The following is an 8,068-nucleotide window of genomic DNA, read 5'->3' as shown; positions in this document are numbered from 1 at the left end:
TTTTCGAATTTTTGGTTGATATTTTGTAATTTTTTATGACCCCCGACCTGTCAAAATTTGCAAAAAATGGGTTTGCAGAAAAGTGACAAGATCCCAGCACTGCTTAGCCCAAACTTTTGAAATTTTTACCCGATTTAAAAGTGGAATACCTCTCTGAATTTGTTATTAAAATATCTATCTAGCTGCATTATTGGTTTATTTTCGAATTTTTGGTTGATATTTTGTAATTTTTTATGACCCCCGACCTGTCAAAATTTGCAAAAAATGGGTTTGCAAAAAAGTGACCAGAACCCAGCACTGCTTAGCCCAAACTTTTGAAATTTTTACCCGATTTAAAAGTGGAATACCTCTCTGAATTTGTTGTTAAAATATCTATCTAGCTGCATTATTGCTTTATTTTCGAATTTTTGGTCAATATTTTGTAATTTTTTATGACCCCCGACCTGTCAAAATTTGCAAAAAATGGGTTTGCAGAAAAGAGACAAGATCCCAGCACTGCTTTGCCCAAACTTTTGAAATTTTTACCCGATTTAAAAGTGGAATACCTCTCTGAATTTGTTATTAAAATATCTATCTAGCTGCATTATTGGTTTATTTTCGAATTTTTGGTCAATATTTTGTAATTTTTTATGACCCCCGACCTGTCAAAATTTGCAAAAAATGGGTTTGCAGAAAAGTGACAAGATCCCAGCACTGCTTAGCCCAAACTTTTGAAATTTTTACCCGATTTAAAAGTGGAATACCTCTCTGAATTTGTTGTTAAAATATCTATCTAGCTGCATTATTGGTTTATTTTCGAATTTTTGGTCAATATTTTGTAATTTTTTATGACCCCCGACCTGTCAAAATTTGCAAAAAATGGGTTTGCAGAAAAGTGACAAGATCCCAGCACTGCTTAGCCCAAACTTTTGAAATTTTTACCCGATTTAAAAGTGGAATACCTCTCTGAATTTGTTGTTAAAATATCTATCTAGCTGCATTATTGGTTTATTTTCGAATTTTTGGTTGATATTTTGTAATTTTTTATGACCCCCGACCTGTCAAAATTTGCAAAAAATGGGTTTGCAAAAAAGTGACCAGAACCCAGCACTGCTTAGCCCAAACTTTTGAAATTTTTACCCGATTTAAAAGTGGAATACCTCTCTGAATTTGTTGTTAAAATATCTATCTAGCTGCATTATTGGTTTATTTTCGAATTTTTGGTCAATATTTTGTAATTTCTTATGACCCCCGACCTGTCAAAATTTGCAAAAAATGGGTTTGCAGAAAAGAGACAAGATCCCAGCACTGCTTAGCCCAAACTTTTGAAATTTTTACCCGACTTAAAAGTGGAATACCTCTCTGAATTTGTTATTAAAATATCTATCTAGCTGCATTATTGGTTTATTTTCGAATTTTTGGTCAATATTTTGTAATTTTTTTATGACCCCCGACCTGTCAAAATTTGCAAAAAATGGGTTTGCAGAAAAGTGACCAGATCCCAGCACTGCTTATCCCATAACTTTTGAAATTTTTACCCGACTTAAAAGTGGAATACCTCTCTGAATTTGTTATTTAAATATCTATCTAGCTGCATTATTGGTTTATTTTCGAATTTTTGGTCAATATTTTGTAGTTTTTTATGACCCCCGACCTGTTAAAATTGTCAAAAAATGGGTTTGCAGAAAAGTGACCAGATCCCAGCACTGCTTAGCCCATTACTTTTGAAATTTTTACCCGATTTAAAAGTGAAATACCTCTCTGAATTTGTTATTAAAATATCTATCTAGCTGCATCATTGGTTTATTTCGAATTTTTGGTCAATATTTTGTAATTTTTTATGACCCCCGACCTGTCAAAATTTGCAAAAAATGGGTTTGCAGAAAAGTGACCAGATCCCAGCACTGCTTAGCCCAAACTTTTGAAATTTTTACCCGATTTAAAAGTGGAATACCTCTCTGAATTTGTTGTTAAAATATCTATCTAGCTGCATTATTGGTTTATTTTCGAATTTTTGGTTGATATTTTGTAATTTTTTATGACCCCCGACCTGTCAAAATTTGCAAAAAATGGGTTCGCAGAAAAGTGACCAGATCCCAGCACTGCTTAGCCCATAACTTTTGAAATTTTTACCCGATTTAAAAGTGGAATACCTCTCTGAATTTGTTATTAAAATATCTATCTAGCTGCATTATTGGTTTATTTTCGAATTTTTGGTTGATATTTTGTAATTTTTTATGACCCCCGACCTGTCAAAATTTGCAAAAAATGGGTTTGCAGAAAAGTGACAAGATCCCAGCACTGCTTAGCCCATAACTTTTGAAATTTTTACCCGACTTAAAAGTGGAATACCTCTCTGAATTTGTTATTAAAATATCTATCTAGCTGCATTATTGGTTTATTTTCGAATTTTTGGTCAATATTTTGTAATTTTTTATGACCCCCGACCTGTCAAAATTTGCAAAAAATGGGTTTGCAGAAAAGAGACCAGATCCCAGCACTGCTTAGCCCATAACTTTTGAAATTTTTACCCGATTTAAAAGTGGAATACCTCTCTGAATTTGTTATTAAAATATCTATCTAGCTGCATTATTGCTTTATTTTCGAATTTTTGGTCAATATTTTGTAATTTTTTTATGACCCCCGACCTGTCAAAATTTGCAAAAAATGGGTTTGCAGAAAAGTGACAAGATCCCAGCACTGCTTAGCCCATAACTTTTGAAATTTTTACCCGACTTAAAAGTGGAATACCTCTCTGAATTTGTTATTAAAATATCTATTTAGCTGCATCATTGGTTTATTTTCGAATTTTTGGTCAATATTTTGTAGTTTTTTATGACCCCCGACCTGTCAAAATTTGCAAAAAATGGGTTTGCAGAAAAGTGACCAGATCCCAGCACTGATTATCCCATAACTTTTGAAATTTTTACCCGATTTAAAAGTGGAATACCTCTCTGAATTTGTTATTTGAATATCTATCTAGCTGCATTATTGGTTTATTTTCGAATTTTTGGTCAATATTTTGTAATTTTTTATGACCCCCGACCTGTCAAAATTTGCAAAAAATGGGTTTCCAGAAAAGTGACCAGATCCCAGCACTGATTAGCCCACAACTTTTAAAATTTTTACCCGATTTAAAAGAGGAATACCTCTCTGAATTTGTTATTAAAATATCTATCTAGCTGCATTATTGGTTTATTTTCGAATTTTTGGTCAATATTTTGTAATTTTTTATGACCCCCGACCTGTCAAAATTTGCAAAAAATGGGTTTGCAAAAAAGTGACCAGAACCCAGCACTGCTTAGCCCAAACTTTTGAAATTTTTACCCGACTTAAAAGTGGAATACCTCTCTGAATTTGTTATTTGAATATCTATCTAGCTGCATTATTGGTTTATTTTCGAATTTTTGGTCAATATTTTTTAATTTTTTATGACCCCCGACCTGTGAAAATTTGCAAAAAATGGGTTTGCAGAAAAGTGACCAGATCCCAGCACTGCTTAGCCCATAACTTTTGAAATTTTTACCCGATTTAAAAGTGGAATACCTCTCTGAATTTGTTGTTAAAATATCTATCTAGCTGCATTATTGGTTTATTTTCGAATTTTTGGTCAATATTTTGTAATTTTTTATGACCCCCGACCTGTCAAAATTTGCAAAAAATGGGTTTGCAGAAAAGTGACAAGATCCCAGCACTGCTTAGCCCAAACTTTTGAAATTTTTACCCGATTTAAAAGTGGAATACCTCTCTGAATTTGTTATTAAAATATCTATCTAGCTGCATTATTGGTTTATTTTCGAATTTTTGGTTGATATTTTGTAATTTTTTATGACCCCCCGACCTGTCAAAATTTGCAAAAAATGGGTTTGCAAAAAAGTGACCAGAACCCAGCACTGCTTAGCCCAAACTTTTGAAATTTTTACCCGACTTAAAAGTGGAATACCTCTCTGAATTTGTTATTTGAATATCTATCTAGCTGCATTATTGGTTTATTTTCGAATTTTTGGTCAATATTTTGTAATTTCTTATGACCCCCGACCTGTCAAAATTTGCAAAAAATGGGTTTGCAGAAAGGAGACAAGATCCCAGCACTGCTTAGCCCAAACTTTTGAAATTTTTACCCGACTTAAAAGTGGAATACCTCTCTGAATTTGTTATTAAAATATCTATCTAGCTGCATTATTGGTTTATTTTCGAATTTTTGGTCAATATTTTGTAATTTTTTATGACCCCCGACCTGTCAAAATTTGCAAAAAAATGGGTTTGCAGAAAAGTGACAAGATCCCAGCACTGCTTAGCCCATAACTTTTGAAATTTTTACCCGATTTAAAAGTGGAATACCTCTCTTAGTTTGTTATTAAAATATCTATCTAGCTGCATTATTGGTTTATTTTCGAATTTTTTATCAATATTTTGTAGTTTTTTATGACCCCCGACCTGTCAAAATTTGCAAAAAATGGGTTTGCAGAAAAGAGACAAGATCCCAGCTTTGCTTAGCCCAAACTTTTGAAATTTTTACCCGATTTAAAAGTGGAATGCCTCTCTGAATTTGTTATTAAAATATCTATCTAGCTGCATCATTGGTTTATTTTCGAATTTTTGGTCAATATTTTGTAATTTTTTATGACCCCCGACCTGTCAAAATTTGCAAAAAATGGGTTTGCAGAAAAGAGACCAGATCCCAGCACTGCTTAACCCATAACTTTTGAAATTTTTACCCGATTTAAAAGTGGAATACCTCTCTGAATTTGTTATTAAAATATCTATCTAGCTGCATTATTGGTTTATTTTCGAATTTTTGGTTGATATTTTGTAATTTTTTATGACCCCCGACCTGTCAAAATTTGCAAAAAATGGGTTTGCAAAAAAGTGACCAGAACCCAGCACTGCTTAGCCCAAACTTTTGAAATTTTTACCCGACTTAAAAGTGGAATACCTCTCTGAATTTGTTATTCGAATATCTATCTAGCTGCATTATTGGTTTATTTTCGAATTTTTGGTCAATATTTTGTAATTTTTTATGACCCCCCGACCTGTCAAAATTTGCAAAAAATGGGTTTGCAGAAAAGTGACCAGATCCCAGCACTGCTTAGCCCATAATTTTTTGAAATTTTTACCCGATTTAAAAGTGGAATACCTCTCTGAATTTGTTATTCGAATATCTATCTAGCTGCATTATTGGTTTATTTTCGAATTTTTGGTCAATATTTTGTAATTTTTTATGACCCCCGACCTGTCAAAATTTGCAAAAAATGGGTTTGCAGAAAAGTGACAAGATCCCAGCATTGCTTAGCCCATAACTTTTGAAATTTTTACCCGATTTAAAAGTGGAATACCTCTCTGAATTTGTTATTTGAATATCTATCTAGCTGCATTATTGGTTTATTTTCGAATTTTTGGTCAATATTTTGTAATTTCTTATGACCCCCGACCTGTCAAAATTTGCAAAAAATGGGTTTGCAGAAAGGAGACAAGATCCCAGCACTGCTTAGCCCAAACTTTTGAAATTTTTACCCGACTTAAAAGTGGAATACCTCTCTGAATTTGTTATTAAAATATCTATCTAGCTGCATTATTGGTTTATTTTCGAATTTTTGGTCAATATTTTGTAATTTTTTTATGACCCCCGACCTGTCAAAATTTGCAAAAAAATGGGTTTGCAGAAAAGTGACAAGATCCCAGCACTGCTTAGCCCATAACTTTTGAAATTTTTACCCGATTTAAAAGTGGAATACCTCTCTTAGTTTGTTATTAAAATATCTATCTAGCTGCATTATTGGTTTATTTTCGAATTTTTTATCAATATTTTGTAGTTTTTTATGACCCCCGACCTGTCAAAATTTGCAAAAAATGGGTTTGCAGAAAAGAGACAAGATCCCAGCTTTGCTTAGCCCAAACTTTTGAAATTTTTACCCGATTTAAAAGTGGAATGCCTCTCTGAATTTGTTATTAAAATATCTATCTAGCTGCATCATTGGTTTATTTTCGAATTTTTGGTCAATATTTTGTAATTTTTTATGACCCCCGACCTGTCAAAATTTGCAAAAAATGGGTTTGCAGAAAAGAGACCAGATCCCAGCACTGCTTAACCCATAACTTTTGAAATTTTTACCCGATTTAAAAGTGGAATACCTCTCTGAATTTGTTATTAAAATATCTATCTAGCTGCATTATTGGTTTATTTTCGAATTTTTGGTTGATATTTTGTAATTTTTTATGACCCCCGACCTGTCAAAATTTGCAAAAAATGGGTTTGCAAAAAAGTGACCAGAACCCAGCACTGCTTAGCCCAAACTTTTGAAATTTTTACCCGACTTAAAAGTGGAATACCTCTCTGAATTTGTTATTCGAATATCTATCTAGCTGCATTATTGGTTTATTTTCGAATTTTTGGTCAATATTTTGTAATTTTTTATGACCCCCGACCTGTCAAAATTTGCAAAAAATGGGTTTGCAGAAAAGTGACCAGATCCCAGCACTGCTTAGCCCATAATTTTTTGAAATTTTTACCCGATTTAAAAGTGGAATACCTCTCTGAATTTGTTATTCGAATATCTATCTAGCTGCATTATTGGTTTATTTTCGAATTTTTGGTCAATATTTTGTAATTTTTTATGACCCCCGACCTGTCAAAATTTGCAAAAAATGGGTTTGCAGAAAAGTGACAAGATCCCAGCATTGCTTAGCCCATAACTTTTGAAATTTTTACCCGATTTAAAAGTGGAATACCTCTCTGAATTTGTTATTTAAATATCTATCTAGCTGCATTATTGGTTTATTTTCGAATTTTTGGTCAATATTTTGTAATTTCTTATGACCCCCGACCTGTCAAAATTTGCAAAAAATGGGTTTGCAGAAAAGTGACCAGATCCCAGCACTGCTTATCCCATAACTTTTGAAATTTTTACCCGATTTAAAAGTGGAATACCTCTCTGAATTTGTTATTAAAATATCTATCTAGCTGCATTATTGGTTTATTTTCGAATTTTTGGTTGATATTTTGTAATTTTTTATGACCCCCGACCTGTCAAAATTTGCAAAAAATGGGTTTGCAAAAAAGTGACCAGAACCCAGCACTGCTTAGCCCAAACTTTTGAAATTTTTACCCGACTTAAAAGTGGAATACCTCTCTGAATTTGTTATTCGAATATCTATCTAGCTGCATTATTGGTTTATTTTCGAATTTTTGGTCAATATTTTGTAATTTTTTATGACCCCCGACCTGTCAAAATTTGCAAAAAATGGGTTTGCAGAAAAGTGACCAGATCCCAGCACTGCTTAGCCCATAATTTTTTGAAATTTTTACCCGATTTAAAAGTGGAATACCTCTCTGAATTTGTTATTCGAATATCTATCTAGCTGCATTATTGGTTTATTTTCGAATTTTTGGTCAATATTTTGTAATTTTTTATGACCCCCCGACCTGTCAAAATTTGCAAAAAATGGGTTTGCAGAAAAGTGACAAGATCCCAGCATTGCTTAGCCCATAACTTTTGAAATTTTTACCCGATTTAAAAGTGGAATACCTCTCTGAATTTGTTATTTGAATATCTATCTAGCTGCATTATTGGTTTATTTTCGAATTTTTGGTCAATATTTTGTAATTTTTTATGACCCCCGACCTGTCAAAATTTGCAAAAAATGGGTTTGCAGAAAAGTGACAAGATCCCAGCACTGCTTAGCCCAAACTTTTGAAATTTTTACCCGATTTAAAAGTGGAATACCTCTCTGAATTTGTTATTAAAATATCTATCTAGCTGCATTATTGGTTTATTTTCGAATTTTTGGTTGATATTTTGTAATTTTTTATGACCCCCGACCTGTCAAAATTTGCAAAAAATGGGTTTGCAAAAAGTGACCAGAACCCAGCACTGCTTAGCCCAAACTTTTGAAATTTTTACCCGACTTAAAAGTGGAATACCTCTCTGAATTTGTTGTTAAAATATCTATCTAGCTGCATTATTGGTTTATTTTCGAATTTTTGGTCAATATTTTGTAATTTTTTATGACCCCCGACCTGTCAAAATTTGCAAAAAATGGGTTTCCAGAAAAGTGACCAGATCCCAGCACTGCTTAGCCCAAACTTTTG

Source organism: Drosophila ficusphila, unplaced genomic scaffold, assembly GCF_018152265.1.
Source record: "Drosophila ficusphila isolate 14025-0441.05 unplaced genomic scaffold, ASM1815226v1 contig_158, whole genome shotgun sequence".
NCBI lineage: Eukaryota > Metazoa > Arthropoda > Insecta > Diptera > Drosophilidae > Drosophila > Drosophila ficusphila.
This window is presented reverse-complemented; position numbering follows the sequence as displayed.